The following is an 18,793-nucleotide window of genomic DNA, read 5'->3' as shown; positions in this document are numbered from 1 at the left end:
AAGGGCGCCAATTTGTTGTGCCCCAAAATCACTCTGCATATGCTCTGAGGCTATGCCAGAATGAAAAGGAGCCTAGCTGCACTGCCACCCTGTGGTAACCTGATTTCAGTACAGGAATCAGAGACCAAAATGGATGGAAAGGTGACATAGGACCAATACTATGACTTTATGCAATTTTAAAGTTTTATTGAACTAATAACAACATAAGGCAAGTCATATTCTAAAACCATACTAGTATATGCATGATAGCTATTTTATGTGTTTGAATGCATGCAAAATCACTATTACAGCTAGCAACCAATAACATTCTAGACAATCTAAGGAGGGGAAGGGAAGAGACAGACACGGTGCAGGCTTAGGGAGGAAGGAGGACTCGTGGGGGATGGCAGCTCAGACAGGCTGGGCTGTCAGAGAGGAAGAGGGAGAGCTCATTTGGGTGGACATCAAGGAGCTTGGAGAGACTGCAGAGATCATCTTTACCAATTCTAGAGTATGATTGCACATGAGTGTTGCTAGGGCATGTAGCTTGTGAGCAGTGAGGCAGCAGCTAGGCAGGCAGATGGTGGGTTTCAGAGATCTTCTTCCAGAGCTGGCAGATCACAACCTGTTCCAATTCCCTGCTACTCAGAGGGGATTGCTAACAAGCCATGTCTGGTGGGACTTCTGTTTGGCTGGATAGCCTCAAAGAGTCAGCGGGTTTGACACAAAATGATTGCTGAAATCCTGCTTGCTGCTATCTTTTCTTTATACTCATCTGATAGTTTGATTAGAACATAAAGATTTGGGTGCAATGCAACATTCACCATTTATCTCCATAGGTGTTAATATCTAAGCTACAAACACCAGGTTCTCATGACAAAGCACATCTTCATTTCAAGGGAAAACCACCCAATAAATCTTATCAGGAAGGAACTGTCTTTGTTTATTCTTTGCTGTAAACATCTCAGTTCAGGTAAACAATCAAACTCTTCAAACAGCTGCTGTAATCCTTGAGGTGCCTTTCCTGGTGGGGTCTGAGAGGGGAAAAACAGGGCAATGAGTTTTAGGCAGTATAACAGACTAAAACAATTGGTTGCAATCATTACCTATCTTGTTGCAAGCTAAAAAAGCAGTTTGAACAACATCTGTGACAGGCATAACTCAATCTAGGAATATACCCTATTGTAAGCCAGCCAGGAAGAATCAACATAAGGTGTCCATTAACACAACAGGATGTCTTCCTTAAGACTAGCTAAACATTTACCATTCTTACAATGGTACCACCGATAGATGTACATATCAGGAAGTATATGATAAATAAATACACCCTTTGGATAGATAATCCCCTGAGTCAACAGCTCACTAAGGGTTCAGCATGCCTATCACCAGAGAGTTTTTCGTAGCAAGGCTTGAATTTTGATCCTTGGTTCTGATATAGAGGATATGTTATGGGTCATAAAACAATGCTTTTTTGCAGACCTTCATAGTGTGTGTGCTTGGCTAGTAAGGATGGAGAATAGGCGAAGCCTCAAATGGCTCTCTGGGATGCACTTTATTACTGACCCATTGCATTTTAGCAATGCCTTTATCAAGAGCTATATAAAACACAAACATACAAATAATTTATTTCACTGTACATGCACAAACACATGCTTATTACATCTCTAAAACTGAATATACAAAATTGTTTTGAAGATGTAATAAACGTATTTTTGCATATATGGTGAGGTAAACAAACAACCTCTGCAGACAAGATCAGGCAATATGGAACTTCTGACATGACATTCAGGGAGATCTTTAATGGGAGATGTGTTATAAAGGCCGCACCAAAATGTGTCTGGCCAGCAATAATGTTCATCTAGAGGCATTTAAGGTTTCTCTTCATTTCTAATTTGTCTTGGTGCCTCTCCTTTTCCCTTTATGGCTTGATTAGTCAAGATATCAACCCCTGATTTCAAGTAAATCAATACTTTAATGAGGCCCACAATACAGCAGCTCAATTGTATTTGTAGAACTTTATATTAAAGAATGGATATCACCCATTCCACTTAGTTATTGTTTTGTGGATATGCTCTGCCTTGAATCCCCTCTGCTCTCCTTCCAGTTTTACTTGAAAATCTAAAATTAATCTCAGCAGGAAGGGCACATACAGTGAGGGAAATAAGTATTTGATCCCCTGCTGATTTTGTCCGTTTGCCCTCTGACACAGAAATGACCAGGCTATAATTGGAATGGTAGGTTTATTGTAGCTGTGAGAGACAGAACAACAACAAACAAACCCTCAAAAGCCCAGTGCCCAAAAGTCAGCGATGGATTTGCATTGTACTGAGGGAAATAAGTATTTGATCCCTTCACAAAAGATGTCTTAGTACTTGGTGGCAAAACCCTTGTTGGCAATCACAGAGGTCAGACTTTTCTTGTAGCTGGCCACCAGGTTTGCACACAACCCAGGAGGGATGTTGTCCCACTCCTCTTTGCAGATCCTCTCCAAGTCAGAAAGGTTTCGAGGCTGATGTTTGGCAACCCGAACCTTCAGCTCCCTCCACAGATTTTCTATGGGATTAAGGTCTGGAGACTGGCTGGGCCACTCCAGGACCTTCATGTGCTTCTTCTTGAGCCACTCCTTTGTTGCCTTGGCTGTGTGTCTTGGGTCATTGTCATGCTGGAATACCCATCCATGACCCATTCTCAATGCCCTGGCTGAGGGAAGGAGGTGCTCACCCAAGATCTGACGGTACATGGTCCCGTCCATCGTCCCTTCGATGCGGTGAAGGTGTCCTGTCCCCTTAGCAGAAAAACACCCCCAAAGCATAATGTGTCCACCTCCATGTTTGACGGTGGGGATGGTGTTCTTGGGCTCATAGGCAGCATTCCTCCTCCTCCACACATGGCGAGTTGAGTTGATGCCAAAGATCTCGATTTTGGTCTCATCTGACCACAACACTTTCGCCCAGTTCTCCTCTGGATCATTCAGATGTGCATTGGCAAACTGCAGACGGGCCTGTACATGTGCTGCCTTGAGCAGGGGGACCTTGCAGGCACTGCAAGATTTCAGTCCTTCATGGCTTAGTGTGTTACCAATTGTTTTCTTGGTGACTATGGTTCCAGCTGCCCTGAGATCATTGACAAGTTCCCCCCGTGTAGTTCTGGGCTGCTTTGTCACTGTTCTCATGATCATTGCAACTCCACGAGGTGAGATCTTGCATGGAGCCCCAGACCGAGGGAGATTGACAGTTATTTTGTGTTTCTTCCATTTGTGAGTTGTCGTACCAACTGTAGTCACCTTCTCACCAAGCTGCTTGGTGATAGTCTTGTAGTCCAGTCCAGCCTTGTGCAGGTCTACAACCTTGTCCCTGACATCCTTTGACAGCTCTTTGGTCTTGGGCATGGTGGTGAGTTTGGAAGCTGAGTGATTGCTTGCTTCTATGGACAGGTGTCTTTTATACAGGTACTGTAACAAGCTGGGATTAGGAGCACTCCCTTACAGAGGGTGTTCCTCATCTCCGCTCGTTACCTGCATATAGTGAAAAGACACCTGGGAGCCTGAAATCTTGCTGGTTGATAGGGGATCGAATACTTATTTCCCTCACTACAATGCAAATCCATCGCTGACTTTTGGGCACTGGGCTTTTGAGGGTTTGTTTGTTGTTATTCTGTCTCTCACAGCTACAATAAACCTACCATTCCAATTATAGCCTGGTCATTTCTGTGTCAGAGGGCAAACGGACAAAATCAGCAGGGGATCAAATACTTATTTCCCTCACTGTATGTGTGATCACATGATTTAATCAATTAACAATACACATATTTGGAAACATGTAAGGAAAAACAAGGAAGATTTTGGCAGATGTAGCAAGTGTAGCAATGTAACTATAAATCAGAAACCAAAGAGGTGCAGGTTTCTAGGATGGGTACCACTCTGCAGACAAGATCAGGTAATATGGAACTCCTGACATTCAGGGAGAACTTTAATGGGGAGACATTTATAAGCATCCCTACTGCAAACACATACAGGGTTTCTTCCATCTCGGTCTATAGAAGAAAAGCCTCAGCTATTCAAAGGGGAGACTGCAGACCACTTCTACTGATAAAAGAGAATGAGGTCATTTCTACAAACAATTGAACATTTCTCATTAAAATTACTTTGTAAAGATCTGGACATGTCTGCATAAGCAATCTTTCAGTTACTGTTAAGAACATTTCTTTAGTTTCTCTAAAGTGCTAGGCTTTATTCTTCTATCCTGGGAAGTAAAGGCTGTTTTTCACCCACCTGTTTGGTTCTTTCTGAGGAGGATCTAAAGACATGGTGTGTTAATGAAATGTGAAACATTTCTTAGGAGTATTCTGTTCTTAGCTGCCAAAAAAAAAGAAAAAAGGATATTTCTTTTCCAGAAGAGTAGCTAACAGTGGTGTTAATTAGTTTTTGAGCTAGTATGAGAGACCCACTAGGTCACTTTGACTTCTAAATATTCCAGAAATTATTAATAGAATGTGAGAAACTGTTGGACATTTTTGTCCACATGGCTGTTCGTTGTAGCTCACAAATCAATTGACCAAGCTGCTTGGATGATCCAGTGCCAGCCAAACATAATGTACTTTTGTGTTTTATTAGTCTATTTATCAAAGCCAAATCTTTTTAAAAAATTGGCTAGGAAGTGCACAGACAGAATGAGACATATGGTAGATGAAAAAATGTGTAAAGAAAAAGTTAAATGTGGCTGTAAGTATTTTTGAAATATTTATCCTAATATAATCAAAGATACATAAACACTATCCACAGCCAAATTTTAAAGAAGTGTCTGCCAAAAGAAATAATATAGTAACAACATGGCAGTATGCAGCATGCCATTGAACAAATCTTTATTTGTCTCTTGTGTTGTTAATTATCCTGTACTGTAAATAAAGGGTAGTCCATATTATTCAGATATATTGGAACAACATAAGACTATGTGCCAAAAAGGGCAGCTTAGAGTAGAACAGGAAATAAATGCATGCATAATATGGGGAGATGGGGAAAAATGCTTATTATGTAGCAGGAGCTGATTAAGAGAGCATACTTTCCAACATCTGGTTGGCATCATCATGTTAAAAACATCACCCAATAGACAGGTTATTCAAGGGAATGGTACCTTCCTGGAACTGTAGCACCAATTTCTACTGAGGAATGTAGAACTGGATGTCAGACCGACTTAGGTGGAAATACATTTCACTAAGATCAATATATTAGTTCTGCATCAGGTTTTATTCTCTTCTGAATGCCAATTCATTATGGATACCAGTTCATAGTAGAAAAAGAATTCTTCACATGCCTGCATCCCTTCTTCTGGCACACTTAGAAGCCTCATCTCCACTCTTCCCATGCTTACAGCATTTCCCTGAAGAGACTAAGTATGAAGTATATTGTTTTTATGATCAGAAGCCTTAACATCACATAAAGAAGCTTGTGCACAATGATAGTGTTCACACTGACAGTGTTTGCTTCAGAAAATGCCCTAAGCATGGACAGTGGGTATGAGTTGTTGGGTTTTTTTTTTAGCACATCAGTGCCAGGGTGAGGCTTCCACACTTTTAGGGTTCTGCACATGAGCACAGTGGCCAAAAAGGTTTTGATCTTTGTGCAAACTGGTTTTGCAATTGATAGTAGTATTTCAAATTGTTCCAAAAAGCTGGCTGACTCGTGAAGTGGGGTCTGCTTTGCTGTAAAAGATGGCAATTCACTTGAATATGACTGTTGTGGGCACCTCTTGCCCATGATGATTAAAACACTGCTCTCTCAAGCCTGGGCCATTTTGCATTTAAAGTGTTAAAAATATGGGGGAGGGGTATTTGTATTGTGTGAAACTGTATTTTTATTCATATACCTCATGTGGATTTGTAAAAACATGTAAGTCTATCTCTTCCTCTCAGAAGTTTTGAAGCTTTAAAAAAAAATTGTGGGGGGAGAGAGAGAAGATTTTCAGCTGCTTCTGCTCTTGTATGGTAAGTTTTACCACTCTAGTTATATGAAAATAGGGGAAGCAACTGCAATTAGAAACTAGAAAAAATGAAATAACAGGTTTCCAGCCTGCAGTGAGGCTGCTGTATTATGTTTGAAGCCACCAATGGTTGATTTATTACTGTTGTAATAAACTTCAGAGGCATCAATAGATTAGTATCCACTTTGACAAAAAACCATTGTCAAATCGTGTTGGACTACCTGATCAGTTTACTGTTGTTATTAATGGCCCTGGTCAGCTTTCCAGATCTATGAACAATACTGTTAGATGACAGAGGTCTTCCATTTGTGCAAAAATCAATGCAGACATTAAATAAAAGCATTTCATTTCCTAGGGTTCATATCAGTGCTGTATAAGGAAAGACCATGAGGATCTATACATAAACACTACCGTAGGCCTATATTTGCACTATGATATTGTAAATATTTCCAGAGGTGTATATTACATTAACCTGTGGGATGTATGGGTTTTGTAACTGTTGAAGAGATTGACTGTTAGATGTTCCTTTAAATTGTCCTTAATGTTCAGAATATAATTCTTCTTCTTCTTCTTCTTCTTCTTCCTTTGGAATGTCACAGATGAACCTCAGAGACTATACTAAAATAGTTATTACTCTGTTGCTTGTTTTTCAATGTTCAGAAATGCCAACCATTTGACCTGTGTAACTTTTAAACATGACCCCGTTGCAGCTTTCCATTCATTAAGCTATCCCCTCTTGCTCTCTTGTCATAAAAGATAAATGAAGATCCACACAGTCTTTGTGTGAGTGAGAATTGATTGTTTACGTTAATGTAGATTAAGTAGTAACAAACTAATTATAAATTATGCCAATCACGTCATCTTAAGACTCCTGGCAATTTTTTCTTATTCCCATGATTGCCATTTCTGGCTCTTTATAGCACTTCAAAGATGAACAACTCAAAACTCTTTGCAAAGTTTTAGTGAGTAATTAGAGTGTGTTTTGCAGCAGAGTTTCATGATTTAATTATGCAAAATTTATGTTTTCTTCTCCTAAAATTAATTTAGTGTAGATGGTAAAATGTACTTAAGCTCTGAGTTTTGGATACAGTTTCTGGAACTAAAAAAAAAGTGTGCAGCTAATGGAATAATCAATTGTATTCGTTCTGGATAGTGGGTGAGCGGGATGGGGTTCAGAATGTATCCCCCAAATAATTGGCAATTAAATGAAAATCAAAACAAAAATATTATAACAACTTACTGGTATTATTCTGTGTTTGTGGTACTTTACAGCAAAAGTATTATTTTAGGCTTCCCTTAGCTAAAGCTTATCCAAACTAGATCATAGGCTATGCATACTGGGAACTTTACAAGGGGCTATCATTCAGCCATCTGCAGTATAGTAACTGTTATGTGTGCCCTTGTGTTGAGATAGCTGTGTGGCTGTGAACTATGCATAGAACTGTGCATGTAAATTATTGTTTACTGCATGAAGCTTGGACTTTACTTTTAATGCTTAAATACTTTCCAACCAGCAGGTAATACTACCACTTGGCTTCTATTGACCATCTTTTAGTGAAGCACTGGGATCGAGCCCCATCCTGGCACTGCCTCAGCCCCATGTCTGGGAAGTTAACCCAGGCTTTAACCTGGGTTTAAGGCTGCAAGCATGCTCTTAACTCCAGGTCTGGGGTTGGACTGCAAGCAGCCCACTCACAGAGCTGGGTGGCAAGAGCGCCTGGCTGAGGAAGGATCCCTCGATGAACCGCGCTCCTGGCACGGTGCATTGAAGGATGCTGGAGGACTTCCTCCTCTGACTCTCTGCTCTGCCGCTCACTGCAACACACACACATATATTTTGGCACATTTAAGTTTGCTGAGGAACTTAACTCCCAATCCCCATAGTCTCAAGGTTTCTTTTTTCACAGTTTCCCTGTTCACAGCAATTTGCTGTAAAAGAACCCCCATGAAAAAAGAGGACCTCCTGTGCACTTTGTCCATTAGTCTAATTACATGTAATAATATAGACAGTCTGTGAGCATACATGTCCCTCCTCCATTCCGGAACACCTTTTGCTAATGGTGGCAAGGTGGTGGTGTGTGTGTTAATCCAAACTGCTGTTCTACACATACCTAAATTACAAGCTTAAACAAATATTTGGCTTGCATATAGAGGAGCTATTTGGATGAATAACTCCAAATATTGTGATTAGGGAAAGCTCTCCAATTTACCAAGTGGGGAAAGATGGGTGCACTCATAGTGCACACACATCCTTATCATGTGTGGTGTGGGTTCAGTGGCTTAGGTGAAGTTTCTTCTGCACCAGTCCCTAAACGGAAGCTTTCACAATGGACATTATTGTTTTGCTGATGAAGAGTTCTGAAAGCTTGCTTAAGATATTATTCTAATAGACCAACATGGCTGGTTGTGATTATTAATGCCTTCACATTTATTCATGTGAAATCAGCAGTTATGCAGTTGTGTCAGTGCAGTACTACCAGCTGCCCAGTGCAGGCTGGTTGTGTGATTTGTGGCTATGTGGGCCAAAGAAGGGAAGCAGCAGAATTACCATGCTCTCTGTTAACTGTTCCATAGACCAGGACTGATTTGCAGATTAATCTATTGATATTTTTTAACCAAGAGATAGAAAGGAAGGTTATATGTTTCAGTTTTAAGCATAGAAGACAATCTCTGGCAACAGCAGCAGCCTCTTCCCTGAATTAGGCATCCCACTGGCTTAAAACGTCATAATTTCCACTAGATGTTAAAAAGTAATTAGTAAGTTGTGTATTAAATGTCTGACCATTGAGATCAATGGGATAAATACAGTATCACTTACTCTGTAAATATGACACTTTTACAGCTACTATTTAGCTACTCTGTATTTATTATCACATGTTCCATCATGTGGAGAATGGCACAGCTTCAAAAGGTGCTGAAAAGTTGAACAAAAAATGTTAAAGAAACATAACTTAGCTCCTTGAGCAATGTGCAGTTAAATAAATTTTGGCTTTTGATATAGCATGAAGAGCAAGATCAGATCTGGTAAGTATTCACAGATTAATTAGCCAATGCTATAATTTTACAGATGTTTTGGACAAACAACCTGCAGTTATGTAGTATGCACACTAACTGTTGTGAAAGGTTTGTGCTAAACTAGAGCAGTTTTGAAGCATATTCATTCTTGAAGTGTGAAGTCCAAACTTGGACTGAAAGCTTCAAAGGAACATAAAACTGACTTATACCAAGTCAAATATTGGCCTATCAAGTTCAGTATTGGCTGCTTTGATGGACACAGACTCTCCAAGGTATCCTGCAGTTGTCTTTCTCACACATGCTACCTTCTCCGATGAAGGCATGTATTCTACCACTGAGCGGTATTCTACCTTATTCAGAAAAATCTCCACTTCAGATGAATGGATATAATTCTGATACCATGTTTACAATTTGATAGTCAAGGGAGTTCAGGGATTTTGATAAAATCATCAGATTTTATACCCGCTTGGAACCTCAGAGTCACCATTAGGACCTGTAAAAATTTTTACTGTAGCTTCCTGCATTACTGTACTATCTGTTTTGTAACATAAAATTATAGAGTTTGAAGCATTCAAAGTGCCGAACTCCTATCTTGAGAGTCAGGTTTCCATCTTCGCTGGGTTTGAGCTAATATCACAGAGCAAATTTATTCATCCCTGTGGTTTTCAGGATTGCAAGATGAGAAAAAGGAATGAGGTGCATTTGCTTAAAGATCTATGTTACCAAACCATAAGGCCTTTCACATGATCATTTGGGGTGGTTGCGGGGGGAGAGTTCCTAAACTGTTTCCTGCAGGTGAGCAGATGTTTGTGCCATCGCCTCCCGCTGGCCGGGTCGAGCTGGCCCGCAACCGCCTTCTCCTCCCAGCGGCCAGGCCGCCACCACCTCCTGTTCCTGCTGGCCGACCTGGCCGGCATCCCTATTTGCCCCCATCCCTGTCGCTAGTCCTATCCGGCAGCAACTCACGAACTCTCGCAAGAGCTACCATGCATGGGAGTAGCGACAGGTATGCCTAGGAGAAATAAATATATAGATGTTCTCTAAAATAAGGATCTTTCCGGGAATCTAGGTCAAATATCCATAGCTTTGCAAAGATAGGACAGTAGCCTTTTAAAACAAAAGAGAGTGGCCCATACATGTGGATTAAATGTCATATCACTTTATTTCACCTTGGAAACTGCAGCAGGAGAGGAGTACATTGCCATGTTCAGACTGTGGCATAGCAGAAAGAGAGAGTAGAATGAGAAACTGAAGTGGTAGGGAAGGGGTAATATTTCCAGTCCCAGCTTTGCAGCTCGGAATAGTGGGTGAGCTAAGCTTTTTCCGCTCACTATGGAGAAAGTAGTACTTGCTGTAGGCCATAGATAGCAAGTGGTGTGGCTTGATGTTTTTTATAAAATAAAAAAAATGAGTCAAGAATGTATTGAGAGAGGCTTGAAGTATTAGCAAAATTATTGGGTCAACATAATATATAAAACTGAGGCTGTGTTCACACAGTCATAGCAGTCCTGGATACCCATCTTGGTTCAATGTGGTTAACCACAGTGGTTTGATCAGGATTGCCCAGAAATCCTGTGTTCTGACAATCAGCTCTGCAGGACTAGGCATTCTAGGTTAAATCTTTAATATAGATCACCTAGATCCCCATGATTGTGTGACCACAGCTTCAGTAGAAGCCAGGAAAGGAATGAAGAAGAAAATATGTCAAGAAGAAAAAAACTGAGCACATGTCATATATTAAATACATAACACATAACACCAGTTTTGAAAGAACTGCACTGGCTGCCAATATGTTTCCGGGTGAAATAAAAAGTACTGGCTCTTACCTATAAAGCCCTTAACGGCTTAGGTCGAAGCTCTTTAAGAGAGCGCTTTCTTTGTCATAAACCGTGCCGCCTGTTACGATCTTCTGGAGAGGTCCAGCTGTGGATTCCACCAGCTTGTTTGGTGGTGACCCAGGACCGGGAGTTCTCTGTGGCTGCCCCAGGGCTTTGGAATATGTTCCCTACTGAAATAAGAGCATCTCCTTCTCCATTTATTTTCAGGAAGAACCTCAAGACTCTTTTGTTTTTGCAGGCTTTAAAATAGAATTAATTTTTAATAATTTTAAAAACCTGTTTTAATAACTTTTATTGTTATGTATTTTAATCTATGATATTCTGACCATACCCTTATAATGTGTGCCTTGGGACCAGAAAATGCTTTCAATATAGTAGAAAGAGTTTGGGGAGTGGTCAGTAGAGATCTACACAAATAGTTTTTTGACCTCAAATGGAATCACAAAAACTCAAATCAGTTCATTGAACCAGCCTGCTCTTGCTGGCTAGTTCAATGAATCAAATAGAATTTTTTTTTGGGGGGGGGGAAATCGTGATTTGCCCATAGGGAACAATGGGGAACTCAAATCATTGCTCCCCATGGATAGGTCCTAGGGACACCAAAGTAGGTTGTATGGTAGGGCATGATGGGTGCTACCTACCACCCAATGCACAAAAGAAATGGGCAAGTAGGCAATTTTAAAAAATAAAACAAAATGTTCCCCCAAAACTTAGGTTAAAAAAATTATATTGCCCACTTGCCCATTTCTTTTGTGGGTTGAGTGGTATGTAGCACCCATCAGCCTCCTATCCTCAGCTTGCCTAACTTCTGCAGCTAGAAAGTTCCTCCAGGTTGTCAGGGGTGACCGCTTTGCCCTTCATCCTTGGGTTACATAGGCAAGACAAAATATGCTCTGACGATTTACCCAAGGGCATCCTGATCCAATCCACCACCCCAGTCCTCAGCCAACCTGCTAAGTCAATTGCTTCCTCTGTGGTAAGCATGGTCTGGAGCTCAGCCATTGTCTACTCGAGGAGGAGAGCAGCTGACAAAGCCAGGCTCAGTGTTGCTGTCTCGGCACACAAGCTGATTGTGGCAAAGAACAGCTTGAGTGTCAACACATCCTCAGAAAGCACTCAGTACTGGTTGGTGGGTCACTCACTTCCAATCCACACCTCCTTGCCAGGTCATGGATGGCCAGCTCTTGCTCTGGTGTCTGTGCCAGTGCAAGAGAAAGATGGAGTTCCACCAGATTGGAACATCCCAAGGAATCAGGTGTTCAGGTAGGCCCAGCTCAAGCTGCCACTCCCTGAGCATATGCCTACCCTTTTTGCTCTGGTGGAAGTAAGCTGCTATCTAGTGGCACTTCTCCACAAGATGAGCTATGGCAACAGCTGGATAGTGCCTGGAGCCTGCAGTGGTGATGTCTTGCTTGGCCAAAGACCCAAAAGGACCAAGCACATCCCACATGACCAGGTTCTGAGTATGTGCCACACAGCATATGGACACAAATAGACCCTGCTTGGCTGCCTTTGTTATGTTGGCAGTATTTTTGGTGACCATGAACCTTTGGTAGAATTTTGGATGCCCAGTCAGTCATTTCTCCACCCGGTGATCCATGACCAATGAGAGCTCACCTGCCATGTGCTCAGTGCCCAGCACTTCCACATACAGAACAGCCCACCTGTGTTTCACTGCATGGGAGGGGTGGGCCACACTACCTGCAGCAGTTGTCCCCTCACTCTCCTGCTCCCACCAGCACACCGTGAGGGACAGAAAAGCAGTGTGCCTCCCATTGGAACCACTCCACAGATCCTGAGTGAAGTGCACACTCATGTCAGACACTGCTGTGTGCTGTAGCCCTGACATGGACTCCCTGTACACCTGGTACAGAGAGGGCACCACCCACCTGCTAAAGGTAGTGTATGAGGGGATGTTGTATTTGGGGGCAAGCAGCCAGAGCAGCAGGCACAAGGCAGCATTTTCCACCACCTGGAATGGCTGGTCATCCAAAGAGATCTTCTCCACAATGGCCCAGGTGATAAGATGAGGCTCTGGGTGACCAGACCACTTGCCGACTGACTGCACCCACCACATAGGCAACTTCCCCTGCTTGGAAACAGTCCTATTGCTGTCAGCAGGAGCACTGACCCCTGGGTGATGCCATTGCAGGTGCTGTAGCATTGCACACCTCTTCCGCTGCCACAGAAAAGAGAACTTCTTCCCTGGTAGGGGAAGATCCCCCACATCTACCTCAGCTGCCACAGACATCTGTGCTGTGGGATCAGGCTCTTCCAGATAGTTGAGCCTGTGTTGCAACACAGCAGTGGGGACTATTTAAGGAGTAGGCCACGCTCACTATCACCCATGACAACTAGCAGATTCACACACACCCTCTTCCTACCAGTCTGTTCCTGGCTCTGCCTCACACCCTCCTGGACATCTTGGTTTTTGTTTTTGTTTTAAACAATGGGGGTGGGGGGGTAAGATGTGCCTTTAAGGAGTGTGGGGTTAGGAGTGGTCTATTTATGCTGTGTGTGCCACATTCAGCCCTATCTATAGCACTGTGGTACACATAAAGAAGTTAGAAAAATTAAATCTTCCCCCCCCCCATAAAGAAGCAGGCTTTATTGGGGGGACTATTTTTGGAGGGGACTGAGCAACAGTGGAGCAAGTTGAAGGGAAGGCAAAGAAGGGTTGGGGATTACTGTGGACTCTCTCTAACCTGTCCTACATAATCCCTCCCTCTCCCAAACTAGAACCTATTTAAAGAGCTTAACCTGACCAAGGCAGGAGGAGGGCTTCCAGCGTCTTCAGCTGGAGTCTTCCAGGTGTTGCTCTCAGAGGACTCAACAGCTGGGAGGAGGAGGAGAGGAGGCCATCAGTCAGGCACCCACCCTCCAAAACAATCAAAACAAAAAAGGACACCTCCCCCCCCCCACCAGGGAAGCAGATAGAGAGAGCCTGGGCAGGCTGTGTACCAGAGAGAAGTCACAGCACACCAGCCTAAAAAAAAAAATCAGTCCAATACGGGCACACAGAAAGCAACATCAGCAGCAAAGAAGTACAGCTTGGGGCTGCAAGAGTAAAAACAACACAGCACCCCAGTTATTAAAGCCACTGGGGGCTAGCCAGCTACAAACAATAACCTCATTGCAGGGGGGAGTAGTCAAAAGTAATAATCTTGTCTGGGGACATTGGGAACCACATAAGGAAAAGTGTTCCTAGCTGCACCCAGTTAAGTCACTGTGGCTGCTGGTATAATTTTAAAATAGTTAGGGGGGGAATCAGCACAGCACCCCCGGCACAAGCACAAGAATAATTTAAATCAAATAAAATAAATTTCCAAGCAGCACTCAGTTAAAGCCACTAATGCAGCTGGTACAATTAAAAAAAGCAGATGGGGTGGGAGGGATAATTTGTTTGCATTGCAAATTTAAAAGGAAAAACAGAGAGATGGATAAGCCCAGCAGGCAATCTCAGTCTCCCTCTCTCTACTCACTGGGGGCCAAGCTGGCAGGCAGACAGACAGACCCAGACCACCACCACCATTCTGCTCTCAGTGCTGCTGCAGTCTCCCTCTGATCCTTCTCTCCCAAGGCACAAAAGCAATGGCTCTCTCTGCCTCCCAGCAGTCCTTTTAAACTCCCTCCTTTGGCTCCCCCTCCCTCCATTCAGTGGGGGCTCAATTCTTGATGCCAACACTTGATTTGAATGACAACAAGCCGACCAAGAAGCAAGGAGATCTCAAGCCAATTGGAAGCCAATGCCAGAAAACTGTTCAGCAAGGAGAAAACACAGAGACAAGATGGCACCCACAAAGTGAATCGCATAAATTGATTCATGACGATTTGGGGCTGATTAGATTTTACCTTGAATTAGCCCATCCCTGATATGGCACAAATTATATTGCACATCCCTTGTGATCAACTTATTGAGCACTGAGGATGACATCACCAGTATTGCTCATAATTCAGTTAATCCACTCTGCAACAAGAAGTTACTTTAAAAAATAGTTGAGGAAGACACTATAGTTCCCGTAGCATCGGGCATCATGTTGTACTTGAGTTCAGATGTTTGTACACATGCAGAAGTACACACAGAGAAGTCTGTACAAAAGTGAACTGGGTAGAGGCCCCTTGAAATGCAGGGTACAAATAGGAAGCTTTCTTTTCTGCTGTGTGTGCGTTCAACATAACACGAATAAACGGTATTTGTGTGAACTGTACACAGCTTGTGAATGGCCATGAAGTGTAAATAGACCACATATAGGTTTCCCCAAACAGCTGTATTGAAGCAAAGGAGGACCTGTATTGTAAGCAGCTTGTAAGATGTGTGCCATATTTATTTAAAGACGTCACAGCAGGGCACTGTGCATATGCAGGACATGTTTGACAAAGAATTGCATTCTTTAAGGAATATCCTTATGCTGTTTAAAGTACATGATATGCTATGTATTTGCATTTACTGGAATTAATTACACAGCATAAAAGACACTGGCTAACTTGTCCTTTTATTTCAATGGTACTAATTTCAGTAATTTTCCTCATTATGTAGGCCACTGTAGATTAGCATACATCTATATAACCTCCTAATTGTGTGCATTTTTTCCTTTTCTAGTTTAATCTATATATTAAATTATATTGGTTTATAATATATTCAATTATGTATTTCCCCCCTGAAATAAGCAGGAAAGGTTTACAGAAATATATTGCTTACATTTCACTCTGTATTGCTTCAGTTAATGTACTTTCATATAACTGCCCAAATGAGTCGAGGGGTTTTTTTTAATTAAGGTAACATAAACTTTGTTGTGCCGGCTCAGATTCAGTGGAGTTGTTATTTATATTATCATGAAAGAGTTTTTCCTGTACTGCTTGGATTTTAATGCAGCAGACTTGTGCCAGATGACCTTTTTTTGAGCAGTTTCTGTACTTGTATGTAGAGCTGCTTGAAGTAACAATGAGCACATAATCCAATCTTTAAATGTATGGGTTGTACAGTACCACCATTATGCTGCGATCCTGTGCATAGGGATCACAGTTTGAGTAAAAGCTGTGGATAACCACAATTAGCTGGGCATGCCTGAACGCCTATGAAGGAAACATAATGTATTCAAAAGATGCACAGGTTGAGAGTACATTCTGCAATCCCATAGGAGTCTTGCCTATTAGTAACCATTTGATGTGTACACTGCCTCAGCTGCACACATATCTAGAGATAACCATTGATATTAATATCAACATTTCCACCTTGAGGAGAGGGAGCTACGTTTTGAACTTTTTTTTTAAGGTGACAAGATTTTATGCCAGGGGCTCTTGTTTACTTTAGAAGTGGAGCATTTTAAAGCAATTTCATTCATGGGAGCTGAGATGGTTATGCCTTTAAATGATGATGGTCCTATGAGGTAGGTGTCAGAACTTGACTGTAGGCAGCTACCATAAACTTGCTCAAAGGCCAAAACTGGGATAGGGAGGACTGAGCAAAGAAAAAGAATTTGGGGGAGAGGTTGGACTTCAGGATGAGGAGGCAAGCCAGGGTGAGAGTCAAAACCAGGGGTTAAAGCCGAGCAGACAAACCAGGAACTACAATCAGGAAGCGAACCAAAAATCGGAACCAAAGCCAGGGGTCAAAACCGAACAGTCAGCCCAGGAATTGCAGGCGGTAACTCAGCAAGAACCAAAGAGACCTTGTTACTCATGCAATGCCTTAGTTCAAACAGCTTTTAATTGATACTGTTTCGATTGTTTTAAATGTTGTTTTTAGAATATTGTTTTAAAATTTTAAATTGTATTTTAAATTTCTTGCTTTTAATTTTTTCCCTTTTATTTGTTTTTGTTTTTAATTGATGTTTTGCTTTTTAATCTTGTTGTAAACCGCCCAGAGATGTAAGTTTTGGGTGGTGTAAAATATGATAGATAGATAAACAAACAAACAAACAAACAAACAGGACGACTTTATAGACTTTTGGCAGCATCCAGTGGCTAGCGAGGCTGGCTGGGGCCAGTTCAGGATTTTAGAACTCTATTTTCTGGCAAGGCTGATGCAGGTCAACTGTGTGCCATGTGGTGCAGTTGTATAGAGCCCAAAGCTCTCAGTAGAGATGTGCAGGAACTGCAATTTGTGTATTGGTTCAGTGCCAAACCAGTTTGGATGAGGTCCAAACAGATTTGGCACTGTAGGGAGGGGAGAGGAGTGGCAAGCAGGATTTTTTAAAAAGAGGAGAGCAGGTCCTTACCTGATCGCTGCCGCCACATGCAGCTTCCTGCTATAACAGGACGGCCCCCAAGAACCCAGGCATGGTGCCGGCACGCACATGGTATCTTCACATTCGTGGGCTCAGCATGGTGTTGCTAGCCAGGCAAATGGCACCCGCACATGCATGGATGCCATGTGTGTACATGTGCCTGAGATGTGCAGGTTCTTGGGGGCAGTACTATCACAGCAGAAAGCTGCATGTATTGGCAGAGAGCAGGTAAGGACCTGCACTCCTCTTTTTTTAAAAGACCCTGCTTGCCGCTCCCCTCTGCATGGTGCTGAACCAGTGCACAAACCTTGGTTTGTGCACATCCCCAGTTCTCAGCCTCAAGCCAGGCAGCTCCTGACATACTCAAGTACAGCATCCTCATTGCTTACTTGCTTATGAAATGCTCACAGAGCTCCAGGTGCCATTGCTAGGAATGAAAGTCTTCCAAAGTCTTTTTTAATGTGCAACCAGACACAAAAGATTCATTTCCAAAAACAAAAACAAAAAACATCCATGCTGTTCAAATGTTCTATTGTAGTAATGCTGACCCTGCCCCCTGGTGCTGACATCAACATCAGAGAGTATGGCCAGCAGCACATGGGAGTAATGTTGGGCAGCATCAATACTGGAGCCAAAGCTGCACTGCGTGTACAAAGTATACTCGCATATCATTGTACACTTCTGAATTGTATTTATTTATATATTATAAATTATGTATTTATACCACCTGATATGTACATCTCTAGGCAGTGTACAATATTTAAAATATTTAAAAGTCACAGATTAAAATATACGAGACACAATTAAAACAATAGCATAAAACAGTTATTAAAACAAATTATTAAAATTATTGGAATTCTAATTAATTCTAATTAAAAGCCTGATAGAACAGGTGAGTCTTGAGGGTCTTCCTGAAAACAAGCAGCAGGGAGCATATTCCAAAGCCCACAGGCAAGAGGTATGTGCATGCCCTCTCTCCTGCCGTTGCTCCCCTGCAACTGAGGAGGCATCGTTCCTCTAAGGCTGGAGGTGGCCCACAACCACCTGACTCATAGCCATTGATAGACCTGTCTATCAATGAATGTGTCTAAGCCCCTTTCAAAGCCATCCAGGCTGATGGCCATTACCACATCCCATGACAAAGAATCCCATATATTAATTATGCGCTGTGTAAAAAAGTACTTCCTCTGGTTGGGCCTAAATTTCCCAGACCTTCAGTTTCATGGGGTGACCTGGTTCTAGTGTTGTGAAAGAGGGAGAAAAATTTCTCTCTGTCCACCCTCTCCACTCCATGCATAATTTTATACACTTCGATCATGTCTCCTCTTAGAGGGAACAATGGAGCACTCCCAAGCTATGTACCTGATCTTTCAGGGGTACTGTAATTCCACCCAGAACAGGCAGATCTAAACCATCTCTCCGCCCCTCCCTGAGTCAGTACCTCAGTCTTATTTGGATTCAACTTCAGTTGAAGGAATCCCTCATCCAACCCATTACAGCCTCCAGTCAGGCATTTAGGGAAGATATGCCATTTCCTGTTGAAGTTGAAATGGAGAAACAGTTCTGGGTGCCACCAACACATTAATAACACCCTGCACCAAACTTCCTGATGATTTCTCCCAACGTTTTCATGTAGATGTTAAAGAGCACTGGAGACAGTATGGAGCCTTGTGGAACTCCACACTTTAGATCTCACTTTGCAGTACAAGTCACCAAGTGACACCATCTGAAACAGAACCACTGTAAAACAATGCCACCC

At 42.3% G+C, this 18,793-nt stretch overlaps 1 protein-coding gene and 1 long non-coding RNA gene across 9 annotated transcripts in view; one reads left to right on the top strand and one right to left on the bottom strand.

The window, feature by feature from the left end:
* Window positions 1-18,793, top strand: part of TOX (thymocyte selection associated high mobility group box) — a 347,867-nt gene that overhangs the window by 247,087 nt on the left and 81,987 nt on the right. The gene's annotated exons all lie outside the window — the stretch shown is intronic.
* Window positions 213-14,384, bottom strand: LOC128325074 (uncharacterized). The gene is made up of 3 exons (XR_008307245.1): window positions 14,290-14,384; window positions 4,250-4,333; window positions 213-1,013 (listed from the first exon to the last, which is right to left on the bottom strand). It is a non-coding gene; the product is annotated as an uncharacterized LOC128325074 (long non-coding RNA).

This window comes from Hemicordylus capensis, chromosome 4, assembly GCF_027244095.1.
Source record: "Hemicordylus capensis ecotype Gifberg chromosome 4, rHemCap1.1.pri, whole genome shotgun sequence".
Classification (NCBI taxonomy): Eukaryota; Metazoa; Chordata; class Lepidosauria; order Squamata; family Cordylidae; genus Hemicordylus; species Hemicordylus capensis.
Note: the sequence above shows the minus strand (reverse complement) of the source record. Positions and strands in the feature narration are given on the sequence as shown.